General features: G+C 37.7%; 1 non-coding gene across 1 annotated transcript; it reads left to right on the forward strand.

Moving 5' to 3' along the window:
- Positions 1-18818: 18818 nt before the first annotated feature.
- Positions 18819-18976, forward strand: LOC119535607. Its single transcript, XR_005217223.1, has one exon. It is a non-coding gene; the product is annotated as a U1 spliceosomal RNA (small nuclear RNA).
- Positions 18977-23436: the final 4460 nt, after the last annotated feature.

The following is a 23436-nucleotide window of genomic DNA, read 5'->3' on the forward strand; positions in this document are numbered from 1 at the left end:
ACAGTAATTTAGATACAGTAATTTAGATAGTGTGGAATTGGCACAAGAATAGACAGATTTATCAGTGGAACAGAATAGTCTAGAAATAGACCCACACATTCACTTGATTTATCACAGACACTACAGCAATTCAGTGGGAAAAGAATAATGTTCTTCAAAAGTAGTGTTAGAGCGATTGTGTATCCATATAAAGAAGAAAATGAACCATGACTCCCTACCTCACACCATACTCAAAAATTATTTCATGGTGGGTCATATCCCTAAATCTTCTCAAAGAAAATGTAGAAGAATATCTTCACAACCTTGGAATAGCAAAGATATCATAAACAGAATCCCATGAGCACTATACCTGAAAGAAAGCATTAATAAAATTTTGAATTCAGTCTAATTATGAACTCATGTTTATCAAAAGATGTCCATAAGAATGTAAATAGGCAAGTCACTGACAGAGAAAAGATCATCATAATACAGATATTGGTCAAAGAACTTGTGTTCAGATTATGTAAAGAACTTCTATAATCAGTAAAGACAAGACAGATAACCTGTTTTCTAAAAATGTGCCAAAGCTTGAATGGGAATCCCACTAAAGAAGATACTTAAATGATTAATAAGCATATTAAAAGGTGCTCAACATCATGAGTCATTAGGGAAATGCAAATTAAAACATAATGTGATACTACTACACATTTATCAAAATGTCTAAAGTTTAAAAGACTGAAAATACCAAATGTCGATGAAGATACAGAGCAGTTGGAACTGTCATCCATGGCTGGCGGAAGTGTAATTTTGTTCGAAGTCTTTGGAAAACTGTTTGGCTTGCTAACAAGGTTAAATGGATGGCTGCCCTGTGACCCTGCAATTCTGCTTATAGGTGTAAGCCCAAGAGAAGCAAGTGCATATGTCCACAAAAAAGAGTGTGCAAGAATGTTTATAGCAGCTATTTTTTAGATAGCCCTAAACTGGAAAAAAATACCCCAATGTCAACTGAAGAAAGAATAACACATTGTGCTATAGTCATGCAATAGAGTATTGTACAACAAATAAGAATAAACTCTGATGCACATAACATCATAGATGAGTCTCAAAAAACATTTTGTTGCACAAAAGAAGCCAGATAGAAGATTAGGCAGTAATGTAAAATCACATTTATATAATGGTCAAGAACAAATTAAATTAATCTATGGGACTAGAGTCGGAATAGTCATTATCAGAATAGTGGTTAGGGATTTTTTCCTGAGAAAGAGCATATGAGAAACTTTTGGGTAATGCGGATGTCTATATTTTGATCTTTTGGTGTTACGCAGTCATATACATCTGTAAAAATTCATTGAACTGTACACTTATGGATTTTGGGTTTCATATATGTAAATTACATCTCAATTTAAAAAATTAGACCAGAAAAAATAAGAATATCTTATACTCAAATTTCTCTAATTTTAAACCATTTTTAGAGAAATTAAACTGGAAATTTTTGGCGATATAAAAATAAGTACAATTTATTTAAGATAGCATGTGGAATTCCACTCATCAGAAAATGTACAAAGAAAAAGACTTGGTCTTATCTCTAAATTTTGGCTAATGGAAGTACATTTATAAAATTTGAGTAACATTAATTTGTGACTGTGGAGTTTGGAACTTCATGTACCCCACAAAAAAGAAGTTCTTATATTTAATCCATTCCTGTGGGGGTAAAGCCCTTGTAAGTAGACCTTTTGATGGGGTTATTTCAGTTAAGGTGTGGCCCACCTCAATCAGGATGGGTTTTAATTCTGGAGTCCTTTATGAGAGAATGAAGTTTAGCAAGAAGCTGAAATGGAACCCGAAAGAAAAGGAAGCAACCAGGAGATGCTGGCATGTGCCTTGCCATATGGCAGAGGAGCCAAGGATCACCGGCTTCGGGGAGAAAGTCTCTGGGGAGAAAGTATCACCTCGATCATGCCTTGATTTGGACATTTTCATGGCCTCAAAACCATGGGTGAATAAATTTCCATTGCTTAACCTAATCCATTTGATGATATTTGCTTAAGCAGCCTAGGAAACTAAAACAGTGACATTATGCCCCAGGATATAAGCAAGGCACATAAGGACAATTATTGTATGATGTGACTTATGTACCTAAAATTAGCAAATTCAGAGACAGAAAATAGATTAGAGGTTACCAAAGGTTGGGGGTAGGGGTGAAAGAGGAAGTTTGTACTTGATGGGTATAGAGTGTTTGTAAATGATTTTTTAAAAATTATTTTTCTGTCCCTAGGTCACAAATATATTTTTTTACAATAACCCCTATGATATTTTAGTTTCACCTTTCACATTTATAATATTCCAAACAATAAAGAAATGAGAAAGAGAAAACTAAATAATTATAAAACTTATTGTTAATCAAATGTATATAGTACCAATGAAAGTTCAAATAGTGGTTAAGAAAAGCCAAAAAGACCAGATTAGACCAATAACCACTAATAAAATTAGAAAGTCCTCAAAGGAGTATCCTTGGTCCCAAATGGATTTTTAGGTTAAACCAAATAAAATTCATAGAATAGTGTTCTTTCATATTCAATGTCTTCTAGAGAATAGAAAAATAATAAAACATAATTTATCATGTACACTTAAAAAATTCAAGTAAAAAGTTTAAGAATGGCTCAAAAAGAAAACTTTCTAGACATTATCATATATATATGTGTATATTTACATCCCCCCAAAAAAAATCTAGTTTATTCCAATTTGCTAGTTTATTCCAAGAATGTAGGGATGGTTCAATATTAGGACATTTAGTGATACTCTTCATTACTTTTATAAGTCAAAGGAGAAAAATCATTTTATCACTTGAAAAATACATAAGGCTTGAGATAATATTCAAACCTTAATCCTCACATAAATTTGTAGTAAATTGGTGATAGACAATAAAGGATATCGTTTTCAAATTGTCAGCCACATTGAAGTACTTAAATGTCCCTAGGAATGACATATCTATTATCATTATATTTATTTTATCCCATTATTGAACTTTCATCTGGAAATGCTGTCTATTGAAATAAGTTGTAAAACTAAATAAGGGCTATATATTAGAAAGAAAGATGTAATATTATATTTGTTAGCTCTTATCATTTTCCCCTGGGAATCTGCAAAAGCTCATTGAAAAAATATTAGCACTACTGAGAGTTTAGTAAGGTTGCCAGTTAATCAATAAACCCACCCTGATCTATAACTGGGGTCACAGTTCAAATGCTTACAGCATTTTCACATAATGAAAATGGATGAAGGAAAGTAAAAGTGTTAGGAAGGTAATAAAAATTCCATAGTTTTATTGAATTTTGATTTAAGCAAGTGATATAAACATCTACAATACTAGAGATTATATTTTAAATTCGAAATAGAAAATTCCCAATTGATAAATCAGAAGATTTATTTTATAATTTTTTTCTCACTTGGGAATGCTGATGTAAGCCTGAAAAAATGACACCTTTTGTATTAAGATATCAATATCGAGTTTTATATTTCCATTGTAATGTGCAGAATAGAATTCAACCTTGAATCCTTTAACTGGGAGTAATATTTTGTTTTAGAGTTTCCTATTTCATAATAGAAAACAGCTGCTCTCAAAACTTAGGAAATTCCTAACCTAAAGGAGTCTTTGTACCTCTTTATCCATCTTTGTAGAATCTTTCTTCTGTTTAGTGTAACGACACCTTGGATATTTGTAGCATTATGGAATTCTGATGTAATGAGGTAAACGTGTACTACCGTATTGTACCGAGCTCAGAAATGTTCACCTGTAGCTCTTCATTCAGTCTATCAGTGTTGACAAAGATGAAGTGAGCACTGAGGGTTATTTTTCCTAAAATGTGAAGTTAGGAAACAGTAGACTGTGCATACGTAGCGTTGCAAGCAAAAATGCCTGGTTTTTATCCTGTCTCCAACAGTTAAAAATTGTGATTCAGGGCCAATTTTGCAACCTTTCAGAGCCTCAGTTGATCTGTAAAAAGATGGTAATAATAGAACCTGTATCAGAGGGATTAAATGACCCAGTATTTGTAAAGCTCTTGGAACAATGCCCATTGCACAGGAAGCACACTGTGTTATTTATCATTAAGAGCCTAATTTTGAATTCAGTTTTAACCCCACGCTTCAGCTAGCCCCAATTTCATCGTTTCTGAGGGTGCCCAGTCCTAACTGGGTGACCATAAGCTCTCTTGTAGGATATATGCAAAGTATTTAGGTCTGTTGAATGTCAAGTTGAAGACCTGGGCTTCCTTGTAAGCTGAGGTGGGTGATATTACTTGGATGACCTAACAAGTAAATTTATTTGCAGGTCCAGCTAAGCCACTAATGTTCCATATAGAACAGCTGACCACTGTAATGCATAGTGAAGTCATCACGAACAGCAATGAACTTTTGTCTGAGTTGACAAGCGACTTGAGTGTATCCAGGTTATGATGCTAATTACCCCCCATCCACGCTATATTCTGTTCCTAATTTTTTAGCTCAAAGTGGTTCCTCGTGAACGAGGCAAGGATTGGCTTACAACCTGCTACCTTAGATGCAGATTTCCTTACAAGTAAGATGCTAACTCCTAGCATAGAAGGAGCACCTTCTATAGTTAGGCTTACCAATTTCAACAAGTTGTATTGAAATTTCTAAGACATATGTCAACACACAGAATTAAGTTATTTCCTGATTCCATGCTGTCATAGATACCAAGTCCAAAATTTCTTCTGGTCCATAAAATTTCCCATTGATGCTGTAAATTAAAAGAGCTAATGGGGTGGAATTTTTTATTTTTCTGTTCTTATCAACTAAGATGGAAAATATCACAAGTAATTTAAAATTTCATGCAACTTGCTTTCTAAGTGCTCACCCATGTTTTCAACACACAGGGTAAAATTTAAGCTTCTGTAAGAAAAGACACCCAGAGTATAGTGACAAAAGGAAGAAAAAAGTTTATTTCACTTTCCTGTAATAGCTCCAGGGTGTCTGGGTTCTAGGTTGCTCAGGCTGCTCGGTTCTATGTAGTTATTCCAGAATCTAAGTTCCATCTTGTTGTTCTACCTTCTTTTGGGGTGTTTACCTTGACCACATATTTGAAGCCCTGTTCTGGGCATCTGCTTGCAGAAAGGGAAATTGCTCAAGTACAGGGTAAGCAATTTTCTAAGCAAGTGGTACAGAAATAGTATGCATCACATTTATTCACATTCTATACTACTGGGTGTGTCAACCTAATCTTATAACTACCCTTATCACACAGCAAGCTGGGAGACATAGTTTCTTGCGCCATTTCCAGGTAGTTTTTGGCAGAAAACTATCAGGAAATTATCAACCTTTGCCAGATGGAGTAACTGTACTTCTCATTAGACTTATGTTGGTAAATTCCTATTTGTTAGAGGCATACCTTTTTTTCTTCACTGAATAGGCACTCTTATTTAAACTCATTATCAAGGAAATGTTTTGATGTCTAGGCAATTTTTCCCTTTTTACTGCAGCAAAACTCATTTTATTCACATTCTAAACCAAAATTCTGGTCTTTTTATTTCAATTTATAAAGATGTCAGTCACTTATCTTTTCAAAATATACACCTAAGTTCTAACTCTGGTTCATTATAAAATGACATCTTAATTAAATTTACTTCTTATACTTGAAATAATATTCTTCCCTTCCATAAATAATTATTCTCTGTCTTGATTTTTAAAACATGTATTCTTCTCAGTCTTTTATTTTCCCAGATTTTGATAGAGGCATGAAATATGAGAAATAATTCACTTTCACATAACTTTATATTACAAAAGTAATGATAAGGGGCAACTGACATTCAATCCCAGTGGCCAGGAAACCACAGGGGGTAGCAGGGCGTGGGCTCCCTTGGGGTCTGAGTGCTCCATTGATGATGAACTGCTGTCCTCAAGCCCGTGTTGGTTGCTGTCATGTGAGAATGGAAGCCCAAGGTTGTGAGATCTTCTGGTTTACAAGAGGATATGGAACTCTGGATTTCCATTGCAATCTCCTGACTTAAATTTTATTTAAATGCTCAATTAACTCAAATTAGAAAGCCAATCAAAAGAAAAATAAAAACACCGTGCAGACTGCAAGAATATAGACTCCCCAAACACATCTGTTGTTGGACTTGTATTTATGGGCTATCGGTTATATTCTCTGATCTATGGCTTTATTATATAGCAGCAATAATCTATGTGCAAATTTAAGAGAAAAAAGGTCAGAGTCAGAATGATGACAAAAGTTATTAACTACTCAGCAATACACGGTACAAGAGTTGTTAAGATCAATAGGGAAAAAAATACATAACACATTTGAATAAATCCCAATTATACTATATTTCAGTAAGAGAAAACAGAATATTAGGGCTGTGTCAGTTCTCCTCTCAGCATTCTAGATATTTAAGATGGATTCAGTGAAATGCACATCAGAGTGAGCATGATAATGATGATGAGGAGGAGGAGTAGGAAGAGGTGATAATTTTTATTTGTGTGGAAGGACCTATCAATACATGATTTTAAAGTTTGCCAGCAAAAATAAATAGATATGAATATTAAAAGTAAATATAGGGAATAAATGGAAGGAGAGGTTGACTTGCTCTACCTCAACACATGTTATAAAACCACAAGAATTAAAAATAGCATAATACTGGAATATCAATCCAAAGAAATAAAAGAAAATTTCCAGAAAATATCAAAATATATTTAAGAGCTTAGAAAATGATAAATGCTGAATTTCACATAAATGAAGAAAGGAGGTATTTAATGAAGAAAAAGGTGCTTAGACAACTGGCAAAGCATTTTGAAAAATATGAAATTTCCTTATTCAGACCTTCAACCACAAGTTCCCAAAGGAATTAACGTTATAAATGTAAACACAAGTATATAAAATATGAAAGTTCAGATAAACACCAGTATAATATTGAGATAGAGAAGACTTTTTAAAGTTCACACTAAGGTAGGAATTATAAAACTATTGCTACATTTTACCATATAAATACTAAAAAATGGGTAATAATTGCAAATGGCATGAGAGGACATTCTTTAGAAACTAATAAGAAAGGCACAAGTACCCAAATAGGCAAATAAACAAAAAACCCAGAAGAGATAATCAATGAAAGAAGAAAAACAAATGGCTTATGCATATTGAAAAAAAATTCAACCACATTAATTATTTAAAAAATTGGAAATGAAAGAGCATTGAGCATATTTTTCCTAAAAGCTTGGAAAAACAGTAGTCCTGCTAATAGATGTAGACAATGAATATAGCAACAGAAAGTGATGACACCTTTCTGGAGAGCAGTGTTCAAATATGTGTTTATGTGTTTTGTATTTGTAAGTTTGTGTTGCCTATGTGTATAAGTGCATGCATGTATTCTCTCCATAATATTTTCAATTACTTGGATCCAGCAATTTTTTCTATAGGATTAATCTTAAGTGCCAAATCATGATCATTCAATTGTCAAATCAAATAAACAAGCACCAAGAGTAAATAAACCACCCGGAAGCTTACTTGATCCTACAGAAGGGAAAAGTACCTAAGAGTGCAAAATATGCTAAGTCATGCACGAGAGAATGTCACCAACTGGGAGGCATCAGGAAAGCAGGCAGCTTTTTTCTCTATCCCCATGGAAGCAAACTCTCTGAGAAGGGGATAAAGACAGGTCCTCCAAGAATGGGCATATATGGGGTGGGAAGCTTTACTAGCATGCTAAGGAATAATCATGGATTGTGCAAAGATGCATCTGAAAAATCTGTCTATAAACTTAATATATGTATGCAATAGATGATTCATTTTCTAAATTATAGTAATCCCATGTAATGGCCAAGTATATAATTTATATGTTATATTTACATATATTTTGCATATAATTTGTATTATTCAGGGTTCACCAGAGAAACAGAACCAATAGATATGAATTGACTTTGGCACCTGAAAGGATTGGTATGTCCAAACTCTGTAGGGCAGGCTGCAACCTGGATACTTTGATGAAGGTGAAATTGAATTCCTCAGGAGAAGCTGGCTGGCTGAAATCTAAGCAGAAATTCTTCTTTCTGACTTCTGAAATTTTCAGTTCCGGCTTTAAGATTGCAACTGATTGGATGAGGAGAATGCCTATAATACTGAGGGCAAGATCCCTTGTTGATTGTAGATGCAGTCGGCCATAGATGCAATCAACTGACTATAGATGCAAATCCATCTACGAAATACCCTCACAGTAATAATCAGACCAGTGCTTGTTTGACTAAACAACTGGACACCATTACCTAGTCAAATTGACACATGAAATTAACCATTACATATACATTTAAAATATTTACATATATTAGAATAATATTTAATAAGTATAACCATTTAAAGATGTTAGAAAAGAATATTGAATAATGTGAAAAACCTTTAGAATATATTCTGTAATATTATGGAAAAATGCAAATTTTCAAAAGGTAAATGTGGGATAAATTAAATTGAGGTCCAAATTATAAATATATCCTGTAAATGACCTGACTTAACAAGCATGTGACTAAAATTAAAGGGGCGCTTCTTTTTTGTGCCCTTACACAATTTAGCAATTGCTCAAATCCCCATGATTACTTTGATTACAGAAATAGTCTTTTCACAGGCTCCTCTTTCTTGGTGATTTTGGGGACTTTTAGATGGTTGGTGCCTGGACCTCCCCAAGTGCACTGCTGTTACACCCATGTCCCTGTCATATCCTGGGTGATGGCTTGCTCTAGTGTGGGTCACTTCTTGCATTCTCAAAAAAAAAAAAAAAATGTCCCATGCTTGACTGCTCCTTGTTCATGGCTGTGTCTCCATTGTGGGCATAGTCTCTTTATGTGATAGAGAGCATCAGGCTATAATTTTCTGTAGGCCAGTAATTAAAATTCATAGATAAAGACTTTACGAAGATTAACTTAGAAAAACTGCTAGACATGGATGTCCAAGGAACCCACCTGTGAAGGCCCTTAAAAAGCATCTTCCCTAGATCCTGTCCCATCTCCACATGGAGGGGCAGTGGCAGCTCCCAGCCCTAGGAGAGCTTTGGGCATCTGCTCGGCTCAGATCCAGGGTCCAACTCCATGCAGCTCTTGGAGACAGAGACTCCCAATCCCCCTTATCCCATTCAATGATTCACTTAAAATGTTTTTTATTTATTTTATTTTTATTGAGATTATAATTCACATACCACGAAAGTCACCATTTTAAAATTTGCAATTCAGTGGTTCCTAGTATACTCAGTGTTCAGCAACCATCACAGTCATCTAATTCCGGAACATTTTCCCTGATTCATTTTTGAATCCTCATTTCCTACTCCTAGGTATTTGGGTTGAGAGGACCCAATATAGGATGCTTCTGCTTGCCACTTAACTTCTGAATTATCTGATGAATGAGACAAACCCATCAGCTGACATATGCCAAAATGTCACCTCCTTTTACTGATAAAGCTGATCTTGACAAATGTGGCCTATCTGTGCAGCCAAGTGGTCTTCCAATACTGAGCCCAGATCTGGAATTACCTACCCAGCTGTGCACACCCAGCTGGGAGTTGTCTCTATAGAGCAGAGAGGGGTTGGAGATGAGCACAGGGAGGGACAGCCCACCGATGGGGCTGCTTCTGTCAGCAGTGAGACAGAAGCATGCCCACCCCAATCACTGCCCCCCACACTTGGATTCTTCTTCCCAGGATGGCTGATAGAGGAAAAGGTTCCTCTTTCAGGTTTCTTTCAGATCCAACCCCTTGCTCAGGTAGAATTTTGTCCAAAGCCTCTGGCAGAAATTGAGGTTAGATTATTATGGGCTATTCAGTTTTCAGCAACACCAAGTTGGGGCTGCTACGTCATTCCTCTCCAATTATTTTCCCTGTCATCTCCAGGACAACTCACATTTTTGTGTCCTCCCCTTTGCCCTCAGTGTCTCAGTGCTGGAGCTCCACAAAGAACTGCTTAATACCTGTTAAGTTTTATGTGAAAGCAGATACCACAAAATGGGTTGGCTTAATAATGGGAATTTATTAGCTTACAGTTTTGAGGCTGAGAAAAACCTCCACATCAAGGTATCAACAAGGCAGTGCTTTCTTCCTGAAGACTGGCTGCCAGTGATCCTTGACTCCTCTGCCACATGGCAAGGCACATGGTGGCGTCTGCTGGTCTCTCCCTTCTCTTTTGGGTTTCATTGATTTCAGTTTTTGCTTCTGTGGCTTTCTCGCTTCTCTGTCTCTCTTCATTCCAGTACTAAGATTAAGACCCATCCTGAATAAGATGGGCCACACCTTAACTGAAGTAACCTCATCAAAAGTTCCTACTTACAGTGTGTCCACACCCACAGGAATGGATTAGATTTAGGAACATGTTTTTCTGGGGTACATACAGCTTCAAACCATCACAGTATCCCAAGTTGAAGTCCACATGTACAAGAAATATTCGTGAAAGGCTAATTTTATAGGAAGAGATATATTTTAGTTTGTGTTAAAGACAGCTCCTCCCATTGTCATCCTAGTCCTGAAGCGGATCTTGGCTTCAGAGCAGCATGTTTCAAGATTCCATTCAAATCACACACCCACACACTTCTTAATTTCTTTCTCCTCATTTTGTTATAGGTCTTAACTGCAGTGAAATGAATTGCAGTTTTCTGTTAATATGGCTGTTTTACGCACTAGGAATGGAAGGTTTCTTGAAGGCCATGGCCATATCTTACACATCCTTGTACACCCAGAATTTAGGGGTGGGCAGATAGAAAGCATGAAGTAAATATGTGTTGAATTCTTTCATTCTAGTGAAACAATGACCAATAGCCACCCATTTGTAGTAGTTTGAAGGGAACAAAAAAGTGATGTAGTCAGCACAGCTCCAAGTCCACCTGCTTCATATTTGCCCTTCCCGTGGCTACCCAGGGATTCCTAAGGGATGGCTGAGTATCATGTTCCACACATTTGCACTGGATTTTGGAAATGTGCAAATACAATTCTCTGAGGATCAGCCAGACTTTCATATATTCTTGAGGAGATGGAACATGAAGAGTTGGGAGAAAGGAGAACTGAGTTTGTAGTAGTAGGCATTTGAGGGAAAGCAGCTCTTAGGTTTGTGGTGGGAGCCACATAGTTCCAGAAAACAGTTCTCTTAATGGAATTTAGTCCAATTCCTTTAAGTTGAGCAATGCAATAGGTTCAAAGGGTAGAGCAGAACACCTCAGTGCCAGCTCCTGATCTCAGGCATCACCTTCTTGGGGATGATGCCAATTGCTGCTGTCCCACCAGTTGACTTTTATGGGGGGGATCACTGCCCCATCACATTGTGGCTTAAGCTGGTTTAAATCTCTGTGCAGGCCCAAGATGGAGAAGTCCAGAGAACGACCGGAGCTCCCCCTTTCCCTTGCCAGAGTCCCTTCTTGTAAGCTCCAGTGTCCTCTCTGCAGACCCCACCCCACCCCAGATGGGCTCCCTGGGGAAAATCTCCATGCTTTGTTCACAGGCAGCCTTATCCAGGACAACCTCATCAGAACGCAGCACAGAAGATGTAACATACTCTGTTCAAGAAATATCTAAAGACAATACAGATGATGGGAGCAATGGAGCAGGGGAGGGAGGATAGAACAGTCCTTTTACAGAGGAAGGGAGACACCAAATCGGAGGGAGCAGGAAATGAGAGACTTGTAATGAGGTTACAAAATTACACTAGGCCAGTTGTGAGAAGGAAATGTAGTTTGCTTACTCTTTAGTATTTTTAAAAATAAAACTGCACTCCAACTGTTAGAGGTAAAATACTAATCATAGTCTCCCTAGCAGTTCTCAAACGTGGCTGCACATTAGGATCACCTGTGATCTACAGAAAATTCCAGAGCCCTGGAATTCCACACCCTGACCCATTAAATCAGTCTTTGGGGAACCCAGGCATGAGCAGGTGCTGAAGCTCCCCAAGTGATTGTCAAAAGTTCAAGAAACCTCAAGTGTGGACAAAGTTTTGCATCATGAGAAGCACTTGTAGGACTTAAACCACAGAGTGCTGGTCACATCCCCAGTTTCCGATTCAGTAGTACTGGAGTAGGGCCCAGGGATTTGCATTTCTAAGTTCTCAGGTGATGTTGATGTTACTGGGAACCACACTTTGAGACCATTCATTTTAGCGAATAATTAAAACCTACCTGTGGGGTTTAATTCACCCACTGGGGGCAAAACTGCTCAGTCTGTCAGGTTCTTCAGTTCTTCTCGCCTTTAACATGTGTGACTATGGACGATGGAAGCCGGTAACTGTGTTTTGGGCAGTCAGATCCTCAGGCTCAGTGGGTGCTGAATTGCCACCATCCCAGAGTGTTTTGCTGGCATCTGATGTTTATGTCTATGGTAGATGAACTTGGGATCACTCTTCCCAGGCTTGTTTGGAACCTGGTGGCCCTGCCTGTGGACTGTGGCCCTGTCCCTGTGGGGGCATCACTTTGTCCCCAGCAGCATCGGTCCCATGGCCGGCCCACAGAGTCTTACCTTAGAGAGTTGACCCCCAGGCACAAGGGGGGTGAGGGCCTCCCAATCAGATGCTCCCTCTGCCTGGCCATGTTGTGCTGCCCACTGGGTCTGCCTTGGCTCCCTGCATAATGGATCCCTCTGTGATCCCAAACAGGAACGAGGACAGGACTCTTTTCTTTTTGCCTAAAGGTTCCTCTGGGCTCGAATGAACCTCTTTCAGCACTCCAGGGCTCTGGAATGGAGAGGGAATCTGAAGCCAGGCTGGGGCAGCTGGGAGCTGCTCTTCCAAGCACAGCCTCTCTGTCACTTGTGGGAATCGTGCTATGGTTATGTTCCCTTTCCTACTCTGAGTCCTGCATTAGATCTGACTGTACTGCTGGCTCTTAGGTTCTCTGAGATATTCCTGTATTTTTTTTCCCTTAACTGGCTCTTGTAATCAGTACCTTCCTGTCCATCAGTCCAGTAAGCGGTCTGGAGGCTCATACATCTGAATTACCTGCAGTGCTTATTGGGACTCAGGTTGCCAAATCACACTCCGGACCTGCTGAATCATAATCTCTTGTGATGGGTTGCAGAATTAGCATTTTAATGGGCACCCTGGATAACACTTAAGCACACTAATTTTTGAGGACCTTTGTACAATGAACTAGTACTATGTGCCGTGTACTCGATTTCTGAGGACAGAGACTATGCGTTATTGACAAATATTTTCCTCACCATCTGGGACAGAGCACATGGGAGTCACTGTACAAAGGGTCAGATCCCAGAGTAAGGGTGTGTTCTGGGTTGACTTGTATCATCCAAAGAGACATACCCAAGTCCTAACCCCCAGTCATTTGGAAATAGGGTGTCTGAAGATGTGGTTAGTTAATATGAGGACAAACTGGATTCGGTGAGCCTTAATCAGTGTGACTGGTGTCCTTATACAAAGAAGAAATTTGGACATAGACAAACACAGAGAGGAGAAGGACATGTGGAGATGGAGGCAGAGAGTGCAGTGATGCATCTCCAAGCTGAGGAACACCAAGGATGGCCGGCAAACACCAGAAGCTAGAAGACACAAGGAAGGATTCTCTCCAGAGGTTTCAGAGGAAGCCTGGCCCTACATGCACCTTGAGTTTGGACTTCTAGCCTCCAAAACTGTGAGACAATGCATTTCTCTCATTTTAAATCACCTAGTTTGTCGTAACAGCCCCGAGAAATGGAGATGGAGTGTAAAGAGATAATTTTAGGTATTATTCAAGCACAACATTATGCTTGACAATTCCTAGGGAGGTCATATTGTATGTGTATGTATATATGTGTGTGTGCATATGTGTGTGTACGTGTCTGGACACAGCCTGGATTTTTGTCAGCTTTGGACCAGATCCCTGCATTCTCATACATTAAAAGTTGTGTGACATGTCTCCACTGTAAACATGTCAGAAATTAAATAAGTGGTTACTAAGTGAATACATGACCATTGTGCTGGTTTGGATGTATTATGGCCCCCAAAATGCCATGTTCTTTGATGCAATCTTGTGGGGGCAGATATATTAGTGTTGATTAGGTTGGAATCTTTGGACTAGGCTGTTTCCATGGAGATGTGACCCACCCACCTGTGGGTGAGAACTCTGAATTATTTCCATAGCCCCACCCATTCAGCATGGGTCTTGATTTAATCACTGGAGTCCTATAAGAGCTCAGACAGAAGGAGCTTGCTGCTTCAGCCAAGAGAGACATTTTGAAGATGGCCATTGAAAGTAGACTTTTGCTACTTCAGAGTTTGCCTGGGAGAAACTAAGAGAACACCCCCAGATGTCTATAGAGAAACATGCTGGGAAAAAACCATTTTGAAACAAAACCTGGGAGCAAAGGAAGAAGATGCCAGCCATGAGCCTTCCCAGACAACAGAGGTGTTCCAGATGCCATTGGCCATTCTTCAGTGAAGATACCCTATTGTTGACACCCTTAGTTTGGACGCTTTTATGGCTTTAAGACTGTAACTTTGTAACCAAATAAACCCACTTTATAAAAGCCAATCTATTTCTGGTATTTTTGCATAACTGCAGCATTAGCAAACCGGAACAGTCATACAGGTGGCAGGTCATGGTCTGCTTTGGAGCTTCTAGAATACATACTAATAGCTGTTCCATCATGGATATAGTGTTTTCTTGTGCCAGGCCCTGTTCCATGCATTTTACGTATTTTACTCATTTACACCTTTGACCTTTAACAAGTCTCCCCATTCTACAGAGGATGAAGTGTGGGCACAAAGAGATGAAGTCACTCTCCCCAGGTCACAGAACCAGGAGGGGCAGAGGCAGGGTCTGAGCCCAGGCAGTCGGTTCCGGAATCTCGGCTTTCAGCCACTTCCTCTTGTGCCTCTTTGAACACACACTTCAGAAGAGATGAGGGAGTGTCTCTGAAAATCTCTCTCAGCTCAAGCCCTCCTTCCTGTGCACACATGGTTGTCCTCTTGAATTGAGCCCAACCAGGAGACCAGGTACCAACATTTCTGGAGAAGTTAACTTATCTGCTAAGGCATGTTTTTCCAAGCTGCTTTATGCTCATGGGGGAATTAATTGGTGGTTAGACAGATTGAGATACCTTTTTCTTTTTTTTATTTGAAAACCACCAAAAGACACAACACGTATTTAGTTTGCTTCCAAATGCGTTTTATGCTATCTTGAACTCAGGTGGAATTTTGATGTTACAAGTCATTATAAATTTTATAGCTAAACAAACACCTAAATTGCAGACTTGCAGTGGAAGCATGGAAAGACCTCATAGAATTATTATAATTTCTGTATGTATCTCATAGTTATAAAAATTCTATTCAAATAAAGTAGTATAACCAACATGACATTAAGTTATGTCATATAATAGTCATTCTGCAATACGCACAAAAGTTGGGGGCATTTCATTGATAGTGATGAATCATTTCTAAAATTTGTACCTTTTCTAACAAAACTAGAGAGTCTGTTTTGCTTGTTACAATGCATAGTGATTTACAATAGTCAAAACTACATTTGGCAGCAAGTTATGTTGAAGACGAGATAGGTAGGAAATATTTTCTTGATTAGATAATGGTTGGTTGAAATTCCTTCCAGCTTTTGTGAAACAAAAGTTAGCAATTGAAAGCATATCAGATCGTGCATCCATTTTCCATAAGCAGAAGACTGCAACCTACTTTATTGAAAAACCTTTTATGCAGAGCTAGATTTAATCTCTCAATTTGAGAAGCAGTGCCATGAAATAAGATGTTTGCATGCAAAATCTCCAGATTTCCAATGGAAATATAAAACAAAGAGGCACTCCATTCCCCTGGGGATGGCACCTATCTTGGATTTGTTTTTTCTCTGATGTTCTTGCCTGGTTTTATCAGTGGCTTCAGGGAAGTGAAACAGCGGTTTTTGCTTCCTTAACAACAAAGGCTTGGAGAATTAAAAAAAAAAAAGATAATGTATTAAAAATACTTTCCCTACTGTTCTTTTTATTTGTCATGGATTTTCTGAGGAGTAATCATGGTTTCAACTAGTTTGCTTTTTAGTGATTTTAATATTTAATCTGGCAATTAAAATGACTTGAGTTTATTTATGCTTTGTTTTCTATTTTTGACTTTTCCTAAATCACATATGAAAATGTTTCTCGAATAAGCAAGTTTTTAGCTCTATAAAACTGAAAAGAGTGTGGATTATTTACAAAATACGCAGAGCAAAGTATAAATTTCCCATAAGCTCTAGTTATTTTGTCAAAAATAAAAGTAGGTCCATATAATCGTCTTTAAATTTAGGTGGTAATAAAGTATTTAGCACATTGTGCTGATAAATGAATCTATGACATGGGCCCATGGTCAATGTCCAGCAGCGTAGTAGTGCCCAACTCGTCATTGTCACAAACATGGTGACAAGACAGAAAAACACATTACTTTCAGTATGTGTACTTTATTGGCCAATGTGGCAACTATGTTAGTTCTTCTTGTAGTTTCCATGAAAACCAGTTATTTCATTTTTCAACATAGATATTTGCAGATTTCTGTTTCGTACTGTCTGATGTTGATAAGTTTGGCCTACTATTTAAAGCAGCGTCACATAAACAGGTCAAGATTGTATCGCAGTCAGTTTTTACAGAGACACGTCTCTCTACCTATTTATGTTATTTGTGTTTTAACAGATAAACTTAAAGTCAGCATATTTTCCTTATCAAATAGGCCAGTTATCTGAAGCCATAAAATTACTTTATGCCTAGCTTATTTTCTCTAAATACTGTTTCCCATGTAAGGGGACCAAGCATTTGTTTTTAAATTCAATTTTATTGAGATATATTCACATACCATGGAGTCATACAAAGTGTACATTCGATTGTTCACAGTACCATTATATAGCTGTGTGTTCATCACCAAAATTAATTTTTGAACATTTTCATTACCACACACACAAAAATAATAAGAATAAAAATTAAAGTGAAAAAGAACAATTAGAGTAAAAAAGAACACTGGGTGCCTTTTTTTTTTTGCCCCCATTTTTCTACTCATCCATCCATATACGAGACAAAGGGGAGTGTGGTCCATATGGCTTTCCCAATCACATTGTCACCCCTCATAAGCTACATTTTTATACAATCATCTTCAAGAATCATGGGTTCTGGGTTGTAGTTTGATATTTCAGGTATTTACTGTTAGCTATTCCAATTCATTAGAACCTAAAAAGGGTTGTCTAAATTGTGCGTGAGAGTGCCCACCAGAGTGACCTCTTGGCTCCTTTTGGAATCTCTCTGACACTGAAGCTTATTTCATTTCCTTTCACATCCCCCTTTTGGTCAAGAAGATGTTCTCCATCCCACAATGCCAGGTCCAGATTCCTCCTTGGGAGTCATATTCCACGTTCCCAGGGAGATTTACACCCCTGGGTGTCTGATCCCACATAGGGGGGAGGGCAATGATTTCACCTGCCAAGTTGGCTTAGCTGGAGAGAGAAGGCCACATCTGAGCAACCAAGCATTTTTGTATAAATCACTGGTTCCAGATCTGATTCCTGCAACTGAAAATGTGCAAGGTGAGCCTGGATCATCTGGGGACTGTATCAAAAGGACACAGGACATTAGAAGAGGGTGGGACAATTTCAGTATTCAAAAATAATAATGACTATAATGGCTTGAAACATTTCAAATCTATAAAAATCTGTGATTTCAAAATGATGTTAACAAACATTGGTCACCTTTGGAAGTTTCTAGGGCATCAGCTCATTATTCAGAATAATAATTGTATAATTTTGGTCAATAAACAGCATATAGAATTCAGCATTTATCCTGTTTTCTTTGGTACATATCATATTTTGGAGTGACCAAATAGTTGACAAATAAAAGTTATTTGTAGAAGAAGAAATGAGAGAATTAGATAATTGGTTTGCAGCTCCTCATGAAAACTGGATCTAGGCAACCATCAAAATTGGTTGCTGGTACTAGGTGAAGGCTGATGGGGACCCCAGTAATGCCTGGTGCAGGTTGACCGCATCTGAGCCTAATGACTCAATCATAACCACTAATATCACTCAGAATGGGACATCTATAGTGTGTTTCTTGCTAAGAAAAATAGAATCAGCATCTAATCAAACCTCTTCATCTAATTACCAGGTAAGAGGAAATATGGGGAGTAGAGGACATGTGAAATGACATGACAAGGAAGCAAGCATCCAAATCGAGAATGTAGAAAATGTGACAGGATGTATGACCAGGTTATTTTAACAAATAAATGGCATAAAGAAAATGGGAGCAGGAAGAACTGTTAGAGATTAAAAGAAACCTAGGAGAAATAGCACTCAAATGCATTTCAATCAGGATCCTGATTTAAAAAACTAACCATAGAATGTTATTTTTGAGACAACCAAGGGAATATAAACATAAAATTAGTATTAGATGTTTTATGAGGAATTGTTCATTTTATTAAGTGATCATTGGGTGGACTGAGGTTATCTTAAAAATGAGTATTTACTGGTTTAAAAAATCATATGAAGCATTTATGGGTGAAATGGTATGAAATCTGAGATTTGCTTTAAAATACTCCTGACAACCTTTCAAAAGAATGGGTAGGTGAAAGGTAAAAAGATGTTGTCAAAATGTTGATAATTGTTTAACCTGATTAGGGTTTATACGTCTATTCTCTCTGCTTTAGAGTATGTTTCAAAATCTCCAGAATAAAATGTCTACAAAAATTGTACAGCATAGTATTAGCAGAAGTACATATTAATTGCATTTAATTTATTTTTCCCTGTGGTAGGTGCAATATCTTAAATCTCCTTTCTCTCTCTGAGAACTGTTTTGGACCTGTGTTCCTGGACACTGGGATTTAGTAACCCAATGCGTACACAGGCCACCTTAGCTTAAAACCCTATTCAGATACTTCCTTGGCAGGGGAGACACTGTGATCACAAAGGTGGTTTTCCCAGGGCAAGGCTTAGCCATTGTGCTCTGGATGTGCCGACCCCTGCGATTTCCCCAAATGTGGGAAACTCGACTCCTTCAGTAGTGAAGGACTGCATTCATGCACTCCCTGAAAACAAAACAAACAAACAAACAAACAAACAACCCATTCCAACCCCCAACTAGACCATCACCTTCACATTCCCATCCTTGCGGTTGGCTCAAGAATAAAGGTGACATGAAAATTAGGGACTGAGCCCAACAATAATAAAAGCCTCTCTGCACACTGCTGTGGCTTCCATGACTGTGAGTTTTTCCATCTCTGGAAATCACATCAGTAAGAGCAGTAGAGCCAAGTGGCTGAGAGCAGGGACTCTGGATCGAGAGAGACTAAGTTTCTAACCCTGGTTCCGTCATTGACAAACTGAGCTTTTTGAACTGCTCTGTAAAAGGTGGAGAATTATAGTGCCCAATGTGTAGGGTTATTGTGAAAGTTCACATAGGCATATTTAGATTTGAGACTGACATAGAGTAAGAGAGCAATGCTTTAGGATATGTAATAATCTAATATAATACACATTTCACTAATTTTCAGTGTCTCTCAATTTATTTTTACACTTTTTCCAAACTCACTTTTTCTTTCATGATCAAATTAATTTTTCTGTTTTGGAAGTCAAGTTTCTAAATAAAATAAATTTCTTTCTTAGAGAAAAGCTACCAGCTTAGCCTGATCTTTAATCCAACACTTTTGGCTCCAGAAAACAAAATGGATACACACCATATCACCATCTTGCATTATTTAAAATTAAACTTTTATTTTGGATAACTCTAGATTTACAGAAAGGTTCGAAAGAAAATGCAGAGAGTTCTGGTACACTCCTCTGCAACACATGTTTGTAAGACTCAAGTGTGAATTCTTTGTTGAGCAATAGTTATATGTAGATAATAGTTGCATTGTTTTGTAAGGAGAAATAGAAGCCAGTAAAACTGTTCTGCTATATGTTCTTGACTTATTCACTCCCGCCAGTTTCTAGAATGTGGCTGAAACAGTCCCTGGGCCATTGTGGGGCAAGCTGTAAGGTTATGTGCATTTGGAGACATTGTTAAGATTATTGCTAGCTCTTTGCAGTTCTCCACTGTGGCATCTTTGGTAATAGAAAAGGTTTTTGGCTTCTGCTTCAGGAAAAATGGCGGATGTGGAAGCACCGAAACCACTGAGATGGTGAAATAAAAATAACTATATTATTTTAGGCAATGGTTCTCAGTGTGATCAAGGGTCTCCTGAAACCCCTTTTAGAGAGGTCTGTGGAGTTAAAACTCTTTTCATAATAATACTTACGAGGTTGGTGGTGACATTAATAAATGCATTTTTGATACTGTATGATGCAAATGTATCAACATTTGGAAGATCTACAAAACTTAGTGAACCAATACTTTTCAAATGACTGATGTATGATGTATAAAATCATGCATGAGGAAAAGATTCGACCAAAGTATAAGATAAGACTAAATGAATTTTAATGCAACAGAATAGGAAAAGATCAACGACATGGTTTCCAATTCTATGTTGCAACCAACCTTTAAGAAACTACCACATGCTAAGTGTTGTTGTGGTATCAAAGAGAAATATCCACAGGTTTCTGAAAAGGCTACTAACATACGCCTGCCTTTTCCAACTACTTATCTGTGTGCAGCTGGATTTTTTTTTCATGTACTCCAACCATAACAACATATCATAACAGACTGAATGCCAAAGCAGACAGGAGACTCAAGCTGCTTTTATTAAGCAGACATTAAAGAGATGTGCCCAAATGTAAAGCAATGCTACTCTTTTCAGAAATGTATTTCTCTTGGAAAACATATACTTGATAGAAAAACACATTATTTAATATTAAATGGATTTATTAATGTTATCTTAAAACAAATTATTGAATAAATATTATTTCTTTTCTGTTTTAACTCAAATATGTGACTATTGGTACATATAAGTCACCTAAACAAAAGTTCTTTGAAGTCCTCAATAATTTTTAGGAGTATGAAGTGTTCCTGAAACCAAAAAGTTTGAGAACCAGTTTTAAAGTGTGTCCGAATCAGGGAAGGACTGACCAGCTGGGCTTTGGAGTTATGAGCTACTTTGCAGCAGCCCCCTAGGGCTAGTGGATGGGGTTGGGTTTTAAGGTCAACACAGGGTTTGGAAGTGTGACGGTTAGGTTCATGTGTCAACTCAGCCAGGTGATGGTGTCCAGGTGTCTGGTCAAGCAAGCACTGGCCTAACTGTTACTACAAGGACATTTGTGGCTGGTTAATAAGCCAGAAGGTTGATTTATTAAGTCATCAGTCAGTTGACTGCACCTATGACTGATTACATCAATGAAGGGCATGTCTTCCACAATGAGAGGATGCAATCAGCTGGATTTAATCCAATCAGTTGAAGGCTTTTAAGGGAGAAAGAGAGAGAACCTTCACTTCTTCTTCAACTAGCCAGTATCTCCTGAGGAGTTCATCGAACACCTTCATCGGAGTTGCCAGTTCACTGCCTGCCCTATGAATTTGGACTCGTGCATCCCCACAGTTGCATGAGACACTTTTATAAAATCTTATATTTACAGATATCTCTTGTTGGTTCTGTTTCCCTAGAGAACCTCAACTAATACAGGAGGTGAGCACTTGTACCCACATAAATGGAGCTGTTTCAGAGGAACTTGCATAAGGACAAGACTTTAGAAGCCCAGCAACCTGGCTGAAAGAGGGAAAAATAAATCCCATTTCCAGGATTGGGGGACAACAAGGAAGCTCATCAGTGCCATGAATTTGACTTGGAAAAACAAATTCTTGTGAGAAATTACGTTCCTGGACCTGCACCTAAGTTGGAACTCTAACCTTCAAGAGGTGAAAAATCACAAGCCAGGGAATTAATAAAAGAATTGGTCCTGAGTGGCTGATACTGAGAGAGTGCCCAGGAGAAGCAATACAAAACCTCTTCCTTAGTACCTCCGTCCATGTAGGATTCAAAATGACTCTGGGCAAATGAGCTTTTGGTAAATGGAAAGGTTTACAGGAGCCATGATGGGAAGGAGATTTCCTTAACTTGGAAAAGGGTTTTAAAAAACAAAAGCACCTACAATAAACTTAAATATATGTGCAAAACCTTAGAGGCAATCTCTTTAATATCAGGAAAAAAATCAGGATACCCAGTAACACTGCCTGTTTTCCACATTTAATTGGAGGCTCTAAATAGAACCAATTTAAAAAAAAAAAAAAAGAAAGAAACAAAGTCATCTTTTCTTGCAAATTATTTAAATAATAAGACAGTTCAGCAAGGTTTCTTGGTACAAGATCCACATGCAAAAACAACACAACTAATATAACCATATGTCAACAATGAACGATTACAAAATAAAAGAAACCTAAATCCATAGAGACCTTTACCGTGCTTTATTTTCAGAGAAGGAAAGACTCAATGGAAATTCTCTCAAAATAAATCTATAAATTCAATGTGGTTCCAAATAATAATCCAGAATGAGTTTATACTTTACAAGTTGATGCTGAAATTTATATAAATATTAAATGGCCAAGTGTAACCAGGACAGTTTTCAACAAGAATAATACTAAAGAGGGTACATCCTACTTGATATGAAGATATTATAAAGCAATAATAACTAAAACTGTGTAGTAGTAGTTCTGGAACAGACAAATAGGCTTCTTTGATATGGAATAAAATAATGAGTCCAGAAAAACCCGACATATGCATGCTTGAGAAGTTGACATATGAGGGAGGTGGTATTACAAATCAGTGAGGAGTGAATTAAGTAGCCAATAAAATACTGAATGTTTTCCATATAGAATAATGATAACATTAGATCCTTCCTTACTCTTGAAAAAATTCTATATGGAGCAAAACATTAAAACTTTTAAAAGAAAATATAGCCGGATGCCTTCATATTGGGACAGAAAATGATTTATTAAGCTATACACAAAGAACAAAAACACAAGGAAAAGATTGGAACAGAAATCATGGCTTAAAACCTCAAGGTATATTCCTTGCTCATGCTGCATGTCCTTAAGGCTTGGCAGGGTCACCACTCATTTTAAGCATCAAAAACAGCAGTTGCCAGATAGCGGCCATCTTGAGTTTGCTGGGCCCTAGTAAGTGATGGTGAGTGTGACTTTGTGCAAATTTTACACGGTACCAACAAACAATACATGTTCACTGACTGTGGGTGCAACACATCCAATGATGTAGATGAACAGATAGAAATTCTGGCTTGGTGCTGTAAAATGTATAGCAATCAAACTCACCTCTGCAAACAGCTGTACATTAATCACAAATCATTATGCTTAAAACAATGTGAGAATATCCCAATAAGTAGTAGATTTCTGTTTCTCGTTACTCGTCTCTACACAAACAGCTTCAAAAGAAACTTGGACTGAGGTTTTAGTTCAATTCTGTTCTGATTCTTTGGGCAAGTGATTTTAATCTCTAGATTACCTTTTGCATTTGTAAACCTAGGAGTTTGGGCCAGATTGTTTTTAACATTCCTTCTCGATTGCTGATGCCCCCAAACTCCATATTTCTACAACTTAGCCAAAGGAA

Source organism: Choloepus didactylus, chromosome 5 (genome assembly GCF_015220235.1).
Source record: "Choloepus didactylus isolate mChoDid1 chromosome 5, mChoDid1.pri, whole genome shotgun sequence".
Lineage (NCBI taxonomy): Eukaryota > Metazoa > Chordata > Mammalia > Pilosa > Megalonychidae > Choloepus > Choloepus didactylus.